Source organism: Pinus tabuliformis, chromosome 5_2 (genome assembly GCF_031772625.1).
Source record: "Pinus tabuliformis cultivar Carrire ecotype Pingquan chromosome 5_2, CPIR1, whole genome shotgun sequence".
Classification (NCBI taxonomy): domain Eukaryota; kingdom Viridiplantae; phylum Streptophyta; class Pinopsida; order Pinales; family Pinaceae; genus Pinus; species Pinus tabuliformis.
The window spans coordinates 684,885,757-684,907,860 of NC_142306.1; positions in this window are offsets into that span (position 1 = coordinate 684,885,757).

A 22,104-nucleotide genomic window follows, 5' to 3' on the forward strand; every position below is an offset into this window, starting at 1 on the left:
TACCATCCCTCTCACCCTCTCCTCCATCCTTTCAATCCCTCATTCTCCACTCCCCTCGCGCGCCCCCCCCCCCCCCCCCCCCCCCCCCATCAGTGGATCATATCCTAACTAGAAACCAATCCAAAGAGACTATTCAAATCAATGAACATAAAAAAAAAGCGGGCAGAAAATCCAACAAGGAAATAAGGGATGAGGTAGCGACCAAAGATATGGTGTTAGATACTCAACAACCAATGGATTCCTTCCTTGGGAAAAATACAGGAAATAGTGAGAAAAATCAGCAAAGAGGGAAGGGCTCCGTACACCAACAAATCAATAAATAATGATAGTGGTCTCTTGGAACTGTTGTGGTCTGGGCACACCCTACAAAGAAAATGCAGCAAGATACATATTATAGAAAGCAGTGTTGGACATTTTCATGATCCAGGAGACCAAAACAAGCAGTCAAGAAATTGGAAAAATGATACAAAAGTTAAAAAATTATGAAGGAATAGTGCTTGAGGCAACATGAGCATCAGGAGGAATATGCACTTTATGGGAAAAAAGAAAATGGGAAATGACAAGTCAAAAAATCAGCAAGCACTGGATTAAAATAGATTTAAAGGATCTTAACACAAAGGAAAAGTACAGCATCATAAATATATATGCTCCAAACCATTATAAAGAAAAAGAACAATGTTGGAACTCGGTAAAAGAAGTATTAACAGAAAGACAAAATGGGAAAATAATTTTGGGAGGGGATCTAAACTTGGTAAGAAACATAGAAGAAAAATTTGGAGGGACTTATCATGCAGATCCGTCAAGAGAAGCTCTAGAAGAAATAATGGAGCAACACAATCTAATCGATATCCCTCCAAGTAATGGGAAATACACATGGAGCAACAAAAGAGTGGGTAAGAGCAATATAAAGGAGAGGCTGGACATAATTTTAGTTCAAGAAAATATAGCAGCTGATTTCACCTCTGTAAAATCCAAAATCATTCATACAACAGCTTCGGATCATAAGCCAGTAGCAATTATTTTGGGCAAGCTGGACAACCAAGGTCCTCTTCCGTTTAGATACAATTCAAGCTGGGACAACAATGAAGAATTTAGAAATCAAATCAAAGAGGGATGGGCACAAAGCATTACAAGATCCCCCCACTATGTATGGGAAACAAAATTGAAAAATATAAGGGTAAATCTAAAAATATGGGCAAGAGAGAATGATATTAAAAAAAAAGAAAGGAAAAAGGAGCTGCAAAAAAAAATGGATAGCATACAAGAAGAAAAGGAAAACAAAGAGGAAGACAAGTAGGATTATTTGAAAGAAAAGGAATTATTTTGGGAAATATATAAGCAGAACAGAAAGGAAGAAGAAGAGCTCAGATTTAAATCCAGATGTCTATCGCTGAATGCAAGGGATAAAAACATTGTCTTCTTTCATAATACAAAGAAAATCAGGCAAGCCAAAAATTAGATAGACCAAATTAAAGTAGATGGACAAGAAATCAAGGGAGTTGAGGAATTAAAAACAGTAGCACATAATCACTTCAAAGAGATATTAACAACAAATGAACCCAACAGACAATGAGGATTTTTTGCAACATATCCAAAAAAAAATAAGTGATGAACAAAACTCAAAAATAAACAAAGAAATTTCTGAAGAAGAAGTGATGGCAGCAATATGAGGTCTTCACCCAGACAAGGCTCCGAGGCCAGATGGGTTCACAATCACATTCTATAGGCAGCACTGGAATACCATTAAAAAATACTTCATGAGAATGACAAAAAATGTATTCAAAAAAAAATGGGAGGAAATACAAAATCTTCATATTTGGCTCTTATTCCCAAAGAATCCAACCCAGATACTTTCAACAAATTTAGACCAATATATCTCTGCAATTCCTCGTACAAAATTCTTACAAAAATTATTGCAAATAGAATCAAGAGAGTTCTCCCTAAACTAATCTCGGAAAATCAGGGTGGTTTTGTTCCCAACTGGCAAATAATAGACAATGTGATTATTGTCCAGGAAGCAATACACAGCAACATTCAAAGGAAAGAGAAAGGAATTATTGTAAAGCTAGACATGGAAAATGCCTTTGATAGAGTCAACCACACATATTTAGCAGCAGTTCTTAAAAAGTTTGGATTCTCTCAAGACATAATCGAGACCATACAGGCTTGCATCTCAACTCCTTAGATAGCGCCATTAATAAATGGAAGACCCAAAAAATTCTTTCAGAGCTCAAGAGGGTTGAGGCAAGGATGTCCCCTATCCCCTTTTCTATATATTATAACGGCTGAAACTCTAAGTGCAGCCATGGAAAATCAAAGGAAAAAAATCACAGGTATTCAAATAGCAAAAGGTGTTAAAAATATAAATCACTCACTATTTGCCGATGACACTCTTTTACTGGGAGGGGCATCAAGTATAATAGAAAGAAGATTTTAAAAAGTTCTAGATGACTTTCTATAGGTTTTCGGAGGGCTGTTAAACAACTCAAAATGTAGAATATATGTCTGGAATACTTCTCCTAGAATAATGCAGAATATCTCACAAATTCTTGAAATCCCAACACAAGCAAGATGGACGCATTTCATCTACCTTGGTATTCCAATAGCCAAGGAGAATGTGAAAGCTAAAGTATGGAGCAAACAAGTGGAAAAAATGAAGGAAAAAATTCAAAAATGGGGAATGATGTGGCTCAATATGACAGGCAGAGTGATTATGATTAAGGTACTACTATCAGCTCTCCCAATATATCAGTATGCGATTATTTTAGCTCCAGCAAGCACACATAAGCAAATGGAATTAATCATAAGAAGCTTTCTTTGGCAGGGAGGAAAGCAAAAGAATAAAAAATTCAGTTTGGTAAAGTGGGACCAAGTCACACTTCCATATGAACAGGGAGGTCTCTCAATTCGCTTACCAGGCCTAATGAACTTTGCTCTTGGGATGAAAATAATATGGAGAATGACTGTCGGAAAGGAAAGTTGGTGGAAAAAATACCTCGCTACAAAATATTTGAATCAGTCTAGAACAAAGATTCTAATAGACACCATTCCTGTGAGGCCTTGCACGCAAGTTTGGAAACTTGTAAAGAAAATAATTCCCTCAATCAGGAATCACATATCTAAAACCTCGAGGAATGGGAAATCAGTGGCAATCTGGGATGATAGAATAATGGTAAAAGAGCCTCTAAATCTCCAACTGGACCTTCTTGGCATACAAAATGGGATGGTTGAAAGAAGGTTAAACACCCTTCATTCAATCTTAGCATGAGATCAACATAACTGGCATGAGTGGCAAATCCCACCAATCCCAATAAAATTAAATGGACAATGGGAGAAATTAAACCACCACCTCAAAGGGGCAGTTCCCATAAGCATCGAGGAAGAGGATGAATATGTCTGGGATCCAAATGGAGGAGAATACACGGTCAAAACAAGGTATAAAACACTTCAAGAACAGCAAAATCGACAGGAGTGGAGCCTATGGAAAGTGGTTTGGAATTCTGAATGCCTCCCTAAAATCAAAGCATTTTTATGGATTCTTCTCAAAGGAAAAATTATAATTACTGATAACTTAAAAAAAAAAGGAATTCAAGGTCCATCCAGGTGCGTATTGTGTTTGAGAGAGGAATAATCAATACAACACCTCTTCTTGGATTACAGGATAGCTAGAGAATTTTGGAAGCAGATCACAAGCCCGCTAGAAATTAACTTAAACTTCCCAAACACTCTCCTAGAATTTCATAAAACATGGGAGAAGAACTACCCTTACTCTAAAAAAAACAAGGTCACAATAATCAGGCTCTGGAAATGCCTCCCAGCAGTTTTGTGTTGGCAGATTTGGCTAACTAGAAACAAAAGTATCTTCAAAGATCAAAAGCCAAGAATAGGCAAAATCCTATCAAAAACATGGAGTTTAGTCTCAGAAATTATAAACTCTAAAGGAATGTCAGTCGTGGATCACAACAACCTTCAGCAAGAGGAAAGAGATTGGATTGGTAAAGCAATATTGGAAAACAATGGGAAAGCAGGACCAAAGAGAGCCCCTACAGCAAGAAATTGGAAACTAAGGATGAGCGAAAAAGAACTTGAAGAGTGGAGGAAAAATCAAAATAGATTCAGTCTTTTTTTCGATGGGGCGTTGATAAACAATCTAGGAAAAGCAGGAGCAGGTAGAGTGATTAGAGATCCGGACGAGAAGAAGATTGTCTCATATGAATAGGGCCTAGGAGAAACCACCAATAACAATGCAGAAGCATATAGTCTTTTATTAGGAACAATGATATTAAAAAAACAAGTAATCCAAGACCCCATTATAATAGGTGATTCTACAATTGTTATCGAAGCAATGGTGAATGGAAAAAACCCCATTAATATGGCTATCAATAGAATCTATCAGAGGATAAGACTAAACTTAAAAGGATTGGGGAGGGTCAGCTTCAATCATGTTCTGAGAGAGCATAATAAAGAGGCTAATATCCTTGCTAATAAGCCTACAGAAAGAATAGAAGGAAGTGTAAAGGAAAACAAGGAAACATACTATATCTCCATCCCATAATTCACAACACTCATCATGATGAAAGCGGGAAAAAAAAATTGGAAAAATAATGAGAAAAATGGGAAAAAGCATGAACAAAAACAAAAAATCAAGAAGAGTACACTAGCAGACCAAAAATAAGATTTGATATCAGAGACACTCAATTGGTATCTTCAGGAAAACAAGCAAAAAATCCATACAAAATCCAAAAATGCTCAAAGCTTGCAAGCCAAGGTACACAGATATCCTCGTTGCCTGAGTTAAGCCGATATATGTCATATCAAGGTCAAGTTACATGAAACAATTAGGATCAAAAATCATAGACAAATGATTACTCTCATCCTTTGCAATAGGACAAGCATATCAGCATTTACCAACAGGCCCAATAATTCCAAGGCAAGCTTAAATAATGACGCAGCGAAATGTAAAAATTCATAGGCAAAAGTATTCAGTTCTCCATGCCAAGCCAAAATTGAAGAAATCCCACAGCTAGGCTCGCCTACCCATTCAGGTTACTCATCAATCTGCTGTAAGCCCATCGACAATGCTACTCCCAAAATTATCAACAGCAAGAATGACTCAGTATCATTTAATCAGCCCTCCATTTTCAATATTTCTCTGTGCATCCCTCCTCTGAAACAATAGAGTATCTGCCCCTGTGTCAATCACATCATCAAGGTGCACTCCTCATTTCGAATCCCTCATCAACCTCTTCATCTCCATCACTACAGCACCCTCTCTGTCAGCCACTCAGCTCCTGGAAAAATCGTAGTTGATACTCCATCAAGAAGGCATTACAGTACTATATCAAAGCTACCCTAGAGTATCTATTGGTCAACAGGGGCGCAATTGTGTATTTGTGAGGCAACAGATAGCATCAGCTCGAACATTTACCTCAAGAAAAGAGAAGTAGATCAAAATAAGCATAGCAAGAGACTCAAAAGGAACAAAAAATCTACAAAAAACACAGCTACTCAAAGGATCAAAGTGGGATGCAATCCCATAGAAAGAGTTGAAAAAAATGAAAGTTGTCCAACATGCAGGGCAAACAAGTTCATGAGAGGGAGGTTCAACCAAGCACTCAAGGATCTCAGGGTGGAAATGAAAACTGAGAACGTGTACAAACAGAGAGATATAGACAAGCAGAAAGCTGAAATAACAGAGCTTAAAGACAAATGCAAGCACCTTGAGGAAGCTATTGACTATATCAAGTCAATCAACCAGAGCCAGCAAGGGGAAACCTCCACTAAGCAAAGCAAGAAGCGTCATCCTCAACAAGAGGAATCATTCAACCAATTTTGGTGAAATCTTTTAATATTATATGTACTGCAAGTTTATTTTACTTCTAGGATAGTATGTTTGGCAATATGCCAAGTTAGTCAAAGAAATCCATAGAAATCTCGTTTCAAGTGTAGAAATAGGGACTGCGTTCCCATTTTCAGCTCTATACTTGAATCCATCTTCCTTCGAATGTAACAGAAGTTTGCTTCTCCCTTTTTTTGCAATATAATCAATACCCGACTGTGTTTAAAAAAAAAACCATGAGAATAATTGAATAAATCATTATTTATTTAATTTTCTCTAGGAATAATTATTAAATCATTGTTTAAATAATTATTCCTTGTCACGTTTAGCTAAATACCCTAGGAATAATTAAATAAATCACTATTTATTTATTATTCCTTATTTCTATTATTGGAATAATGGTTAAATCACTATTTAATAATTATTTCAATTTCACACCATTCTTAATCCGTGTGAAATAATTAATAAATAATTTTATTTGTTAATTATTTCTAAATAAATATGTTTGATATAATAAAGTATTCCTAATGGTTAGATCTTGATTTGGTTAATATTATTTTATTATTCTCCATTTTCGAGATTAACTCAGTACTTTGTTATAAATAGGAGGGTTTTTCATTCATTCTTCACCATGATCATTATCATCATCACCATTATTGTCTCTTTTCTTTTGAGCTCCCATTTGAGTTCTCTACATTATTATGGGTTTTTCACACAACGAGAGAGAAGATCGATTAACTGAAGCATCAAGGACATCAAAGGACCCATCCCATGGGGGGAATTTACAAACCCTTTTGTAGATCTCCTTCACTAGGTGTCATCAATAAAATAATTTATTCAACTTAAAGTCTTTCCATTTGGGTTATTGCATTGGATATCTATATTGTTGTTTGTTGTTTTGGATCGTATATGTTATTTTTTTGTAAACTTTTCCACTTTTTATTGCAAATATGAAGCGTAAGAAACCACAAATTGTTGTTAGGGTCACTTGTCACCTAGTGACTTAAGTGAAGTGTTTTTGGTACACCTTCCAAGAAATTTCACACTAACAAATGGTGACTTCACTAGTGTAATAATAACGTTCTTGGGTGACTGAAGTTTCAGTAAATTTCATGGTTTTCTAGCTATTTTTAGCCTTTCAATTTCAATTTATAGTATTATTTCCTTTTTTGTCAAATTTTCAGATTTTGGTGGTTTTCTGGTTCTTTCCACGGGTCACAGGTACCAGTTGAGCAGGAGATGGAAAAATCTATACGAGATTTGTCGACCAAGAGTCCCAGGAGAAAAAATAACTTTCCAGCCCCATATTTGTGTTCCAGAGTGCACTTCTTGGCCCAAAAACTGTGTTTTCCACTATTCCAGGTTAGTACCTATGTTTTGGAATTTTTCTAGAATTTTTTCAGATTTGTCGAGAGTGTTGTGTGTAGACTGTGAAGGGTAATATATCTCTATTTTCAGTCTCCCCTATGCATATATCCTCTTAGTTTTTCACTTTGAGGAAGGAAAACTCCCCCAGGGTTTAAAGTGCACCTCCACATTGTTAGGAAGAAATTGGTTGAGTGAGGAGTCTAGGGTTTCAACATTTTCATTCATTTATTTTTAGAGTCTAATCCATTACTTTTCAGCACTTTTGGATAGGTTTCTTTTACCTTTTATCCCTTCATATTTTGGGTTTTTCCTTACCCCCTTAGGATCCCCTTTAGCATCCTAGGTTTTAGAGCTTCACACTTATCCTTTGCAACATTTTTCACCTCTGATTTGTGTTGTTTTTTTGCACCATTTACAACAGATTAGTGCTTCTAGATCTCAATCCCTTTGACATTAGGTCTTTTAGGCATTTTATGTGTCTTTAAGTAACTTGTTTTCCTTCTCTTTCTTAGCTGCTTTATAACCTTTTTCGGTGGGGTTTTGTGAATTTGATTGGCTGTTTATTTTTCTGTCATTTTCAACATTATTTACAATATTTTAGCACTTAATTTTTCAGCAACACATGGCATCATAAAAAAATGCTCAATTAACTCATCCACTGGACACATTATTTTCACACACTGACACCCTAAGAGAATGTGAGCTTGATTAACACTGCAAATCAAAGACATGAAACACTACACCTTAATAACTCAACACACATAGATTAAGCCCACTTGGGCACCAGTGCCAAACAATCTTTGTAGTGTAGGTGTAGGATCGGTGGTATAGGATTCCAATAACACCAATTGATCACTTTCATTGAGACATAGAAGTTGACATATTAGGGAGCTTAAAATCCTTCACCATCCCACTTTCTAAAGTTGGAGTGTGTCAGAAACCCTTTTCAGAGGGGGTTAGGCTAGGTCATCATGTGATTGGTTCTCCTTGGAGCTACCCAACCGTGGCAGGGAATCACATGCATTGGTTGATCACCAAGAAGCTCAATATTTGACCACCCCCATGGGACGAAGGTAAACGTAGTGACCAATCTTAGGAAAACACCTGATAGGACTGGCTCGAATTTACTAAGCCAACTAAGTCAACTTAACTTAGTTAATTGCTACAAGATGCTATGAGAATAGAGTTACAATTTAATTCAAGGACAAATTAAATTAGGATTTTTCTTGATGCTATTTTTAATGTTTCTTGTTGTTATTTTCAACACTCCCTCTCAACAAGATAGGAATTCAACTCTATCTTGATCCAATACCTTTGGAATGTTCTACATGCAACACTTGTCACTATTTTTGTTGCTACTACAACATATGCAACCAAAACACATCCAAAAATAAATTGAACCAATTGTGTTTGCTACTCTCTACTGGGAAAACTGTGTTGCTGCTCACTTTTATCTTGAGCCTCCTACTCTATTGTCAACACTGCTTTGCACTCCTTAGTATATAACTAACATTGATCCTCCTATTATTGAATATTGGGCCCCCATAGCAAGGTAATGATCCATGAGACAAAAACCACCTCAACGGATCCTGCCCAAAATTCTGCACACTTGGACTAAGGTTTCATATCACCCCACATCACACCTGGAGGTATGGATGCATGTGCTCCTTCTGCCCACTTGGCTCGAAATTTCCCCCTCCCGAAGGTCTCTGCTTGAGAGGATGTCTCCACTCTGTCTCCTCTCTGCCTATCCAATTGTGGCTACTCCACAACTTGCTGAGGTTGTTTATGAGGCTAAATGTTGAGAGGTAATTCATGCTCCCTCTCAACCACCAAGTTTCTAACCTTTGCCTTGATCCTCAAGGCTTTAAATGCATCTTTTACATCAAGTGCATAGAGGTTCTTGACTCGCACACGCCGTGGCGATGTGTCTAAGGAAAACCTTTCCTTTGCTAAAAATCACATCGTAGCCATGATCTTCCAATACCGTGAAGAAAACAAGATTCCTCTTTAGTCCTGGAACATACATCACATCTATGAGTCAAATAGGGGAGCTAGACTCCCTCTGCAAAGTAATTGTATCGATTCTATTCATGCTATACCTTTCATCATATCCAAACTCTATGTTATGCTTGAGGTCTTTCTCCTTCAAGTCACAGAAGAGATCTCTATTCCTCGTCATATGGAATGAGGAACCACTATCGAGATACCACATGCTTCCCATTAAAATGCTTTCCATGCATGCAATGAGAGTGAAATCAAGTATGAATTGTGAAGCTAGAGCTTCACCTGGTACTACTATTGTAGGCTCCATCTTGCTTGTTTTCTTTTGTAGGCATTTCATGGCATAATTCCCGAACTCTTGATAGTGAAAATGCTTGATGTTCAACAAGTCCTTCTGCTTTCCACCCTCCTCGCCTTGGGACTTATTTCCCTTGGACTTATTTTCTTTGTTTACTAATGCAAAGTCCTCTTCCACTTATTTGGATGAGGTACCATCTCTGGTGTTCTGATGAAACTCTTCTTGCACCAAGTTGGACCACAATCGCTCCCACTCTAGTATCTTCTCCCTCCCATTAACTGAGTCCTGGTAGTTATACCAACTCTTGGGAAGACATAGAAGTTATAGGCTCACCAGATCGTCTTATGCAACAGTAACCCCGACACTTCCAACCTCATCCTAACATTGGGTGACCTTGGTCAAGTACTTCAGAATTGAGTCGCCCTTCTCTATCTTGATCTTTCTAAGCTTGTCCTTCAGTGCCAACTGTTGGAAATAATACTGGGGGGGGGGGGTGAATCAGTATTATCAAATCAATAACTTTTTCATTTCCACAATCAGATTCATTTACGCTACTTCAGTTAAGGGAACTCGCGTGTACACGCAACTGTGTTTAGAGCAACTAGCGTATATCAAACAGACTTATGATTCAGTTAATTCATCATATATTGATCTTTAATCAGTGCATCAAAAACATATAAATAGTAACCAGGTGTAGTAAAAACAGAATAGATCATCACACACAAGAAACACACACGAACACCAAGATATAAGGTGGAAACCCAATGTGGGTGAAAACCACCTACTGCAATCGTCTCTGTCTTCTTTTTAATAATAAGATAATTCTGTTGACAATTTTTGTACTGGTGCAGTCTTATACTAGTACGCAGGCTTCTACCTACATAAGGCTACAACCTTCTCTCATTCTCCAGCTTCTACTGGAAGGGAGCTACAACCCCCTAGCTCTTGTACTAGCTGATATGTTTACTAGTACGTACGTGCCGGCCTACAGAAGGATACAACCTTCTCTTTTCTTCCAGGGACCACGTTTCATAAATTTTCAAACTGGATCCATCAACATCATTCAATCATCAAATATATCTGCATCAACCAATCTCCTTTTGAACCAACCACAACTGATTCAATCTATCACTCTGATCATTTAGAATGTTGTCACCAGAATACAGTAACCAGAACCAAAGAAATAACCCAGAACACTGCAATAGCAAACAAAAGCAACTAAAACATATTTAATAAGGTATACACTACTTCCATGTGTCGAACCTGCGTGTATACGCGCTTTCCTCAAAGCGAACCAACGTACAGATATGCAAATAAAATTTATGATGTATACATTGTTTTGATATGCAGAACCAGCATGTATACGCTCCTTTTCTGAAGTGAACCTACGTACAGATCTGTAAAAGATGATTTAAACATAACAACAGTTCCAGACTTCAATCATACCCAGATCATCATATTTACAGACTACAACATGCGCTAGTTATTGAGATACATGATCAAAACACATAAAGATAATTCACTTCAAGCCTTAATATCCTGATACATCATTAGATCTTATCCTTCATCAAGCGCTAAGGTTCTTCTTTGGTTCAGATCAAGCACAACACCATTAGCCAATAACCTGCATATTAGATCTCACACTATATCAGATATTCGATACTTGCACACATTGGCCTAATGATCTTCTCCTCCTTTTATAGTTTTAGGCCTTTCTCAATACCATGGACCAAAACCACTTAGGACCAATACCTTGGACCAAATACCTGGGGTCAATACCTTTAACCCGATACCTTAGACCAATACCATGGATCAAAAATACCATGGACCACATACTTCAAACCAAACATTTAGTTTTCCAAGGTATACGCACTTTTCCTTTTGTGAAAGTGCGTGTGTACGTATACGCGACTTGTATACAGTGAACCTACGTGTATACGCGGCTTGGTCAATGGTGAACCTACGTATACCTCTCTTTCTTCATTCTGTGTAGTTTGATCTGTAGCTCTGTGCTGTTAACCTGTAGTACTGTGATCTGTCATCTGAGTGAGTTGCTTTCTGAACTGATTCCTTGAAGCTGCCCTGCATTTCATCACACTTGTAAATACTCCTGTCATGCATTCTGTCACATCTGATATCTCTTCTGTAGATTCATCTAGTTACCATATACAAGAGAGTTGTTCTGCTACAAGTGGGTTGCCATCAAGTACAACACATACATCATAATGCCAACAATCTCCCCCTTTGGACTTGATGGCAACAACCACAACAACCACACCAAGTCACTCTCCCCCTTTGACATCAAGGGCAAAGGGTCATGCTCCCCCTAAGTGCATGCTGAATTCTCTAATATGCTGAAGTGCTGATTGAGCTCCCATGAGTGAGTCCATGCTCCCCCTGAGCATAAGCAAGGTCTGCAAAAAGATGTTCTAAAAGAAGAACATGACTCTATACATACATCACAAATGACCTTCCTATCACCAATGATTCATACATGCATCCATCTCCCAACCAAGTGGGGATATATCAATTGTTTATACAAGTCAACAACAAGAAACATTACATCATTCATCCCATGCATAGTGGGGTTACAAATTAGGTCTTTTCATGACCGCTACATTAAAAGATATACATGACATATATAACAGAGACCAAATATCTTAAACAAGACCATGATAGTCATCAACAACTATCATCAGTAGCATTTGTCAACAGCATCTAGACAACCTACAATACCATTCTCTTAACCAACCAACAATCAGTAGCAATATGTATCATTTAGCCACATAAGCATCATCACCAAGGACTTCTAACCATATGCTCCCCCTCAACCTGTTCTATCTGTTCGCTGTCAGATCTGATCATGCATATATCAGCAAGAAGTATCAAGGCATCATCATCAATCAAATATACATCAAGTTAACTTGTGAGGATCAAAATCACTTATAAATAACATCTTATGAGTACCAACACATTTCCACACATCATCAACAGATTAAATAGAGAAAATAATTATCTAAACCATACCAGACCCTTTTTCTTGAGTCTGTCCCACTGCTTTTATTCAAACCAAAATATACGTGACTGTGTCCACAAAAACTCACGTATGACCACCTTTCCCTGAAAAATAGGATTTAACAGCAGGATGATGCAAAAACTACTCCCAGCTTTTGTTTGAGATATTCAAATGTCTCTCTACGCAGTGGTTTAGTGAATATATCAGCAACCTGTTCTTTGGAGGGAACATGCTCCAATTTGACTTTTTGTTCAAGCACTTGTTCACGTAGGAAATGATATTTGATGGGTATGTGCTTGGTCTTGGAGTGCATGACTGGATTTTTTGAAATATTGATGGAACTTGTATAATCACATAGAATGGAGATGGGTGGAGTACATGTGATCTGAATATCTTGCAAGGTTTGCATCATCCAAAGTAATTGTGTGCAGCAAGATGCAGCAGCCACGTATTCTGCTTCAGCTGTAGATAATGCAATTGAACTTTGTTTCTTTCTGAACCAGGACACCAACCTGGAACCCATATAGAATGCACCACCACTAGTGCGTTTTCCATCATTAACACTTCCTGCCCAATCTGCATCTGAATATGCATGAAGTGTAAGATCTGTATCTCTAAGATACCATAAGCCAAAGTTCTGTGTTCCTTGAAGATATTTGAAAATTCTTTTGACTGCCTGAAGATGTGATTCCTTTGGATTTTCTTGGAATCTTCCAACTATTCCCACTACATGCACGATGTCTAGTCGGGTACCTGTTAGATAAAGCAGACTGCCAATCATGGATCTGTAAGTTGGGTGATGTACCACTGTAGATTCATCATTTGAGATGAGACTACATACTGTTACCATTGGAGTACATACTGGTTTAGAATCTTCCATGCCGTACTTTTTCAAGATCTGTTTGAGATATTTGGTTTGTGAGAGAAAAATACCATCTTTATTTTGTTGCACTTGTAGACCAATAAAGTAGGTAAGCTCACCAAGCAAGGACATTTCAAATTCCTGCTACATTACTGAAGCAAAATTCTGACTCATGAATTCTTCATTGCTACCAAAAATGATATCATCAACACACACAACAACTATTAGCAATTTATTAGTGTCCATCTTTGTATATAGATTGCTATCTGCTGACCCCTTTGAAAAAACCTGTTGGTGGAGATATTTGTCAAGACGGTAATACCATGCCCTTGGAGCCTGTTTTAGACCATAGAGAGCTTTCCTGAGTTTGCATACAAGTTTTGCATCATTTCCAAGAATGAATCCTTCTGGTTGTTCAATATAGACTTCTTCTTCTAAGTCTCCATTAAGAAAGGCTGATTTTACATCCATTTGGTATACTTTGAATTTTTGAAAACTAGAAAGAGCAAGAAACATTCTGATGGCTTCAAGTCTAGAAACAGGTGCAAAATTTTCTTCAAAGTCTATACCTTCATGTTGAGCATATCCTTTACAAACAAGTCTGGCCTTGTTTCTAATAACTTCTTCATTTTCGTTCAGCGTGTTTTTGAATATCCATTTAGTTCCTATGATATTCTTATTATGAGGTCTAGGAACTAATTCCCAAGTATTATTCTTTTCAATTTTCTCAAGTTCTTCATTCATGGCCTTGACCCAAAATTCATCTCTTCATGTTTCATTTACATTTTGAGGTTTAGTGGAAGATATTAATGCTAGATATCTTGAAGCTTCGACAATGGTTCTTCTAGTTTTCACACCTGCCCCATTTTCTCCTAAGATTTGAGCTTCTGGATGAGTTTTCTAAACATAGCTAGACGGAGTCTTTTATTCTATCGTTATCTCTTCTTCTGGTGATTCATTGGTTTTTTCTTCAGAATCAGTGTGATTTGATGTGGGAAAATGATCCTCATCTTCTTCATTGTCATAATCTTCGGTTTTTATCTGTTTGGGATCTTTGCATGCTTCATCAACCACAACATAAATACTTTCAATAATTTTCCCAAGTCTTTTGTTGTAACATTTATATCCTTTACTTCAGGAAGAGTAGCCAAGAAGAATACCTTCATCTGCTCTGGGTTCAAACTTACCAAGTTTTTCATCAGTCCTTTTTATGTAACATTTGCTTCCAAAAACTTTGAAGTATTTTACAGTAGGAGTCTTACCATACCAAAGTTCATGTGGAGTTTGAGTGTTGTTTACCTGAACATTTGCTTGATTGAGAATAGTGATGACGACGAATGCAACTTCACCCCAGAAGGTTGCAGGAGTTCCAGATTCATCTAGCATAGCACAAGCCATTTGTTGAACAATTATGTTCATCCTTTCTACCACTCCATTTTGTTGAGGATTCCTTGAGGTGGAGCACTGCCTTTTTATTCCATGTTGTTCACAAAATTCAAAGAATTCGTCTGAGGTAAATTCCCCTCCTCGATCAGATCTAAGGCATTTGATTTTGCGATCTAATTCATTTTCAACCAAAGCTTTGAAGCCTTTGAAATTTTCAAATGCTTCATCTTTATGCTTTAGAAGACCTATCCAACACATTCTGGAAAAATCATCAATGAACAATATAAAGTATTATTCTCCACGAGGTGACTTTTTCCTTGATGGACCACATAAATCAATATGAACAAGTTCAATAGGCTTACTAGCTGACCCTTCCTTTTCGATGAATTGAGATCTAGTTTTCTTACCGAATTGACATGATTTGCATATAGTATTTTTAGGAATTTTGATATTTGGAAGATCATGAACAGCCTGGAATCTGCATGCTTTTCTTATTTGAGAAAAGCTTAGATGTCCCAATCTTCTGTGCCATAGCTAGTTTTCATCATTTTTTCTTAGATAGCATTGTTTTTGTCCTCCCTTGAGTATGTATAGGTTGTTTGGAGTTCTTGTCCCTTTAATCACTATTTCTCATGTATCAAGCTCACGAACAACACATCCATTTGATCGAAACACTACTTCATTTCCTTGATCACACGTTTGACTCACACTCAACAGATTATGCTTTAAGCCATCAACATACATAACATTCCCAGCTTTAACTTTTTCTTTCAAGAAAACAGAGCCTTTACCTTTTATGATAGCAGGAGTTTCGTTTCCAAATCAGACACTCTTTTCCTTTTCTAAGGCATTGTATGAGTGTAGTTTTCTCTGTCACTTGTCGTGTGTTTTGAGCATCCACTGTCGATGTACCTTCAGTTTTCTTGTCCTTCTGCATACAAGGCTATACCACATATTTCTGTTTGTGGTTCTTTCTTTCTCCATATTTTGGGATTTAATGGAGTTTTATCTTTTTGAGCTATTTGTCTAAATTTACTCCTGCATTTAGTTTCTTCATGGCCAAAGTTGTTACAGATTGAGCATTCTATTTCATTTTCAAGAAGAGAAAAGCTATTATAGGAACTTTTCTTGATCCCTGTCACATTTCTTTGATTTCGTGCTTCTCTAGTCATGATAGTTTTGTAAGCAACACATTGAGTAGCTTTATGTCCAAAATTATGACATGAGAAACATTGACCATTAAAGAAGTTCCTGCGATTATCGAATCTACTAACCTGTTGATTGTAGTTGAAGTTCCTCCTACTGACCTGTTGATTGATATTCTTTGAAGCAAATTGAGTATGATTTACGTGATGTTTATTTTGGTTTCTGTTCATCCTTGAAGTAAATTGAGCCTGATTCACTTGGTGATCTGCTTTATGCCATTGTTGACGATTGTCAAACTATTCACTGCTCTTTGCTACATCACGATAGCTTTTAGTAGAGGTTGACAGCTTCTGTGATTGAGATGTTTCTTCAGTGTATCCAAGACCTGTCTTTATCAGAGGAGAGCGCTGCACTTTGATAATTTCATTTAAGGTTTCTGATCCTTTAGCAAATCTAAGATTGAGAGCTTTTGTTTTCTCAAGATCCTTTCTTAGACCCACAATTTCACATTCTAGCTTTTCATTGTGTTTTCCTCTTTCATCAAGTTGGAATGTCAAGGTATTTATAATCATATTATTTTCTTCTAAACAGATTTTGAGTTTAGAGATTTCTTCATAAAGGTCATCTTCATCTAAAGCATCCAAAAAATCATCATCTTCATAAGCCATCAGAAGTCTATAGTCATTACTATTTTCATCTTCATCACTATTTGATAAACCATCACTATCTTCATGAGTATAGTAGCTCTTTTTACTTACACTTTGTTTTCTATTCCATTTTGTAGTTTCCTTCCCTTTTTCATATTTATCTTTATGAGGACATTTGGCAATATAATGACCGACTCTACCACAGGCAAAACATTTGAAAGGTAGTTTACCTTTGAATCTACCGGAACCCTGTTGAAGATTCTTGAAAAAGTTCGCTTCCTCTTCTTCTTCTGAAATATGTCTTGATTCATTGAGTTCTTCTTTTCCTTTTGCTGAAGATTTAAATGCGGCTTCTCTCATATCTGATGGACCTCCTTTTCTCATATCAAAGGCAGTTAAGATTCTGTGAAGCTGTGTCATAGTAATAGTCTGTAGATCCTGCTTTTCTTCTATGGCAGATACTTTTGATTCAAATTTAGCAGATAAGGATCTTAAAACTTTTTCAACTAAGCTAACTTCCTTTATCTCTTCACCCAAATTATTCATGCAATTTACAATCTCATCTATACGTAAGAAGTAACTGGCTACACTTTCATCATTGTGCATCTTGAGAGTTTCATATTGAATTCTAAGAGTTTGCAATTTAGCACGTTTTACCTAAGAGTCTCCTTCATAGCTTAGAACGATTTTGTCCCATAGTTCTTTGGCTAATTTGAGCTGCATAAATTTGACAAACTTTGATTGTGACAGACTTCCCAATAATGTATTGACAACCTTGGCATTGGTTTCATATTACTTTTTACCTGCTGCATCTGTAGGAATTGCTGATGGAAATGTATATCCTCCATCCACGATTTCCCAGAAATCTGTTCCAAGAGATTGAAGATAGGTTGTGGTTCTTACCTTCCAATAAAAAAGTTGCCCCATCAAAGATTGGCGGTCTGATGGATCCCCTACTTTCTTGATTACTCATGATGTTGGATCTTCCTCTAAGCGATCAAGCTTCTTCTGAAGGACCTGCTCTGATACCAATTGTTGGAAATAATACTAAGAGGGGGGGGGGGGGGGGTGGTGAATCAGTATTAGCAAATCAATAACTTTTTCATTTCCACAATCAGATTCATATATGCTACTTCAGTTAAGAGAACTTGCATGTACACGCAACTGTGTTTAGAGCAGCTAGCGTATATCCAACAAACTTATGATTCAGTTAATTCATCATATATTGATCTTTAATCAGAACCATATAAACAGTAACCACATGCAGTAAAAATAGAACAAATCATCACACACATGAACACCAAGATATAAGGTGGAAACCCAATGTGGGTGAAAACCACCTGCTGCAATCATCTCTATCTTCTTTTTAATAATAAGAGAATTCTGTTTACAATTTTTGTACTGGTGCAGTCTTATACCAGTACACAAGCTTCTACCTGTAGAAGGCTACAACCTTCTCTCGTTCTCCAGCTTCTACTGGAAGGGAGCTACAACCCCCTAGCTCTTGTACTAGCTCTTATGTTTACTAGTACGTAGGTGCCGGCCTATAGAAGGCTACAACCTTCTCTTTTCTTCCAGGGACCACGTTTCATAAATTTTCATATTGGATCCATCAACATCATTCAATCATCAAATATATCTGCATCAACCAATCTCCTTTTGAACCAACCACAACCGATTCAATCTATCACTCTGATCATTCAAAATGTTGTCACTAGAATAAAGTAACCAGAACCCAAGCAATAACCCAGAACATTGCAACAGCAAACAAAAGCAACTAAAACATATTTTATAAGGTATATGCTACTTCCATGTGTCGAACCTGCGTGTATACGTGCTTTCCTCAAAGCAAACCAGCGTACAGATCTGCAAATCAAATTTATGATGTATACGTTGTTTTGATATGCAGAACCAGCGTGTATACGCTCCTTTTCTGAAGTGAACCTGCGTACAGATTTCTAAAAGATTATTTAAACATAACAACAGTTCGAGACTTCAATCATACCCAGATCATCATATTTACAGACTACAACATGTGCCAGTTATTCAGATACATGATCAAACCACATAAAGATAATTCACTTCAAGCCTTAAGATCCTGATACATCATTAGATCTTATCCTTCATCAAGTGCTAAGGTTCTTCTTCAGTTAAAATCAAGCACAACACCATTAGCCAATAACATGCATATTAGATCTCACACTATATCAGATATTCGATACTTGCACACATTGGCCTAATGATCTTCTCCTCCTTTTATTGTTTTAGGCCTTTCTCAATACCATGGACCAAAACCACTTAGGACCAATACCTTAGACCAAATACCTGGGGTCAATACCTCGGACTCAATACCTTGGACCAATACCATGGATCAAAAATACCATGGACCACATACTTCGGACCAAAAATTTAATTTTCCAAGGTATACGCGCTTTTCCTTTTGTGAAAGTGCATGTGTACGTATACGCGACTTGTATATAGTGAACCGCGTGTATACACGGCTTGGTCAATGGTGAACCTGCATATACCTCTCTTTCTTCATTCTGTGTAGTCTGATCTATAGCTTTATGTTGTTAACCTATAGTATTGTGATCTGTCATCTGAGTGAGTTGCTTTCTGAACTGATTCCTTGAAGCTGCCCTGCATTTCATCACACTTGTAAATACTCCTATCATGCATTCTGTCACATCTGATATCTCTTCTGTAGATTCATCTAGTTACCATATACAAGAGAGTTGTTCTGCTACAAGTGGGTTGCCATCAAGTACAACACATACATCATAATTCCAACACCAGCTCCCTGTGGTCACTTCTATTTTGAAACAGGCCAGTCAATGCCTTCCACATTGCAAATGGATTTTCCTTACCATGTATATTCGAGATAATATGATCTCGAACTCCTTCTAGGATAATCCTTCTCACATTTTCCACACACTTTCTCTATTCAGCCAAATCTTTAGCATCATATGTTGGAGGCTTTGGGTTATCATGATCTATGAATTCCTTCAACCCATTGTCTTCCAACACTGCCTCCATCATATCTTTCCACACTATGTAATTTGAGCTACCATCGAGGGCATAATCAAGTCTCAAATCATAGAATCACATCTCACTGACTCTAAAGTATGAAACTACAAATTTGATTTCACCTGCACAACAAAATTGTATTCTCCTCTTCTACAGTGACTTCAGCTTCGATACCATGTAGATTTTTACTTTAGATTCAAACTACTTATGTGATATGCTAAAACAAAAGACACGAATCTACTCTACTCATCAGTGGAAACAAAAAATTGATCGATGAAATCACGAAGAAGAAAAGGAATAATTTCAATCGCACATAACACAATATTTTTCTGGGGAAATAAGCTGTACAAAACCTTGACTATCTATATTACATTAACTAGAAGATCTAAGAAGAAAATACAATGCATGTTCAACCTGAACAATATCTGCACAAGTACAATTTATCTCACTGCTTCACAAACCAGCTCAAGCTAACACTTAGCCAAATCTGCTGCCTTCCAAGCCCCTACTTCCTTGTGCAATCCCTAAGGGAATTATCCCATATTTAATTGGGAAAATCCCTCAACACAACTGCACAATCCATGATAGGACTTCTATTGATTGCATGCACCATCTATACAACTCAAAAAATTATACAACTGATAGTACATTGTCCCTGAACTCTAATCTCAACTGGGTCTTCCTCTGAACTAACATGCATGAGTTATTTTGAGTGAATTATCAGTTATCTTATTGATCACTGCATGTGAATTAAATCCAATTTAATTCACTTGACCACTCACTAGTTCCTCCAACATTTAGAACTAGTTTAACTGAATTTAACTCAGTTAAACTAAATTAAATAATTACAATTCAATCAAAACTCAACCTAGGTCCCTAAAATTTAGGGATCACTCTACATGACTCTACATAGACTTCCAACTCGAATTTACTGAGCCAACTAAGTCAACTTAACTTAGTTAACTGCTACAAGATGCTATGAGAATAGAATTACAATTTAATTCCTAATTTAATTCAATGACAAATTAAATTAGGATTTTTCTTGATGTTATTTTTAACATTTCTTGTTGCTATTTTCAACACTTTGCATCCAGTTATAGATGCAGAATCTTTAGATCTAACTAGCACAGTATGCAATAGTTTATGAATCCAAGGAGATCAACAACCTTCAGTTATAAAAATGAATTTAATGGTTATTGTTTTTCATGTAACATGTTTGGACACAAGGCAGATGATTGAAAATCTACTCCATGCAGTAGAAGCATGATCAATGCAAGGCATAGATCTGATATGTATAGCAAAATATACAAGCCCTCTAGCTTCATATCTTGGTCGTGTGAGGTGTTCCACTTGTGACAATTTCGGTCACATGGCTAGAGATTGTAAGCTTTCTAAGTTTTCAAAGAAAAACAAGAACAATGATAAGTTATTTTAGAGTACGCCCAGAATAAAGGTAGAAGAGAATTCACATATCAAAAAGAAAATTACCAAAGTGTGGAAGAAAAAGGATTAGTAGTAAGTGAAGTAAGAGATTCTATTCCCCACTATAGTTCATTGATTTGAGATTTATTCACAAAAGACTATAGAAGAACAATGTGAGGCTTACATGGTCTCAAAGGGAGATTATGGAAGTACTATGGTAGCTTGAGAAGACATGAGTACAAGTTGCAGTAGCAGTATGGTGTGATCAAGAGCCAAAATCCATGATCAAGTCGATAGGATAAACAAGATGGTGAGAAGGTACATGAGCTCAAGAGGAGTTATGCATGAAGATTAGGGTTTCAAGGATTCTATCTTTGTTTTTCCTTTCTTTCACTCTTTTTTTGTTTGTAGTAGCTTCATTTGTGTTTCCATGAGTGAAAGAGAATGGCATTCAACCATAGGTACGTATTTGTCTATTATTGGAAAATTGGTTGAACGACCCTTGTACCAGTTATAGAATATAATCTTTTTCTTCAGCCATTACATAGGAGAGAGTCACTTGAGTTTTGGCATGCTTAGAAGTGAGTCATTTGAATCAGCCATCTAAAGCACTCTTGTGTGCATTTATATATCCTTATACTTTGTTTTGTTTATCACTTGAACAAGTTGGTTGTGCAATCATTATCTCAGTCATGCATGGGAGAGAGTCATTGTTGCCATGTTTCAACCATGTATGGGCCTTTTGGAGTCACTGTTATAGCCCTGTATGTACTTATTTATTATTTGGTTCAGTCATGCATTAAGAGTCATTTGTTTTGAAATCCACAAGAGTGAGTCGTGCTTTAGCCATGCATGGGCTTTTGGGTGTCTTTGTTATAGTCATGTATTTCATTTATTAAGCCCTAGACTATCATGTTATCATGATCATGGATTGTTGTGAGTTTTTGATCTAGTTTTGTATCCTCTTGCATGTGGCAAGGAGGCAAAAGCAACAACAAAAGACATTGGACAATAGCTTGTAGAATTGATTGACATCCTAGCACATGTTCAAGGGGAGCATGTTCAGCGAGGGGATGATCATGGTGTTGG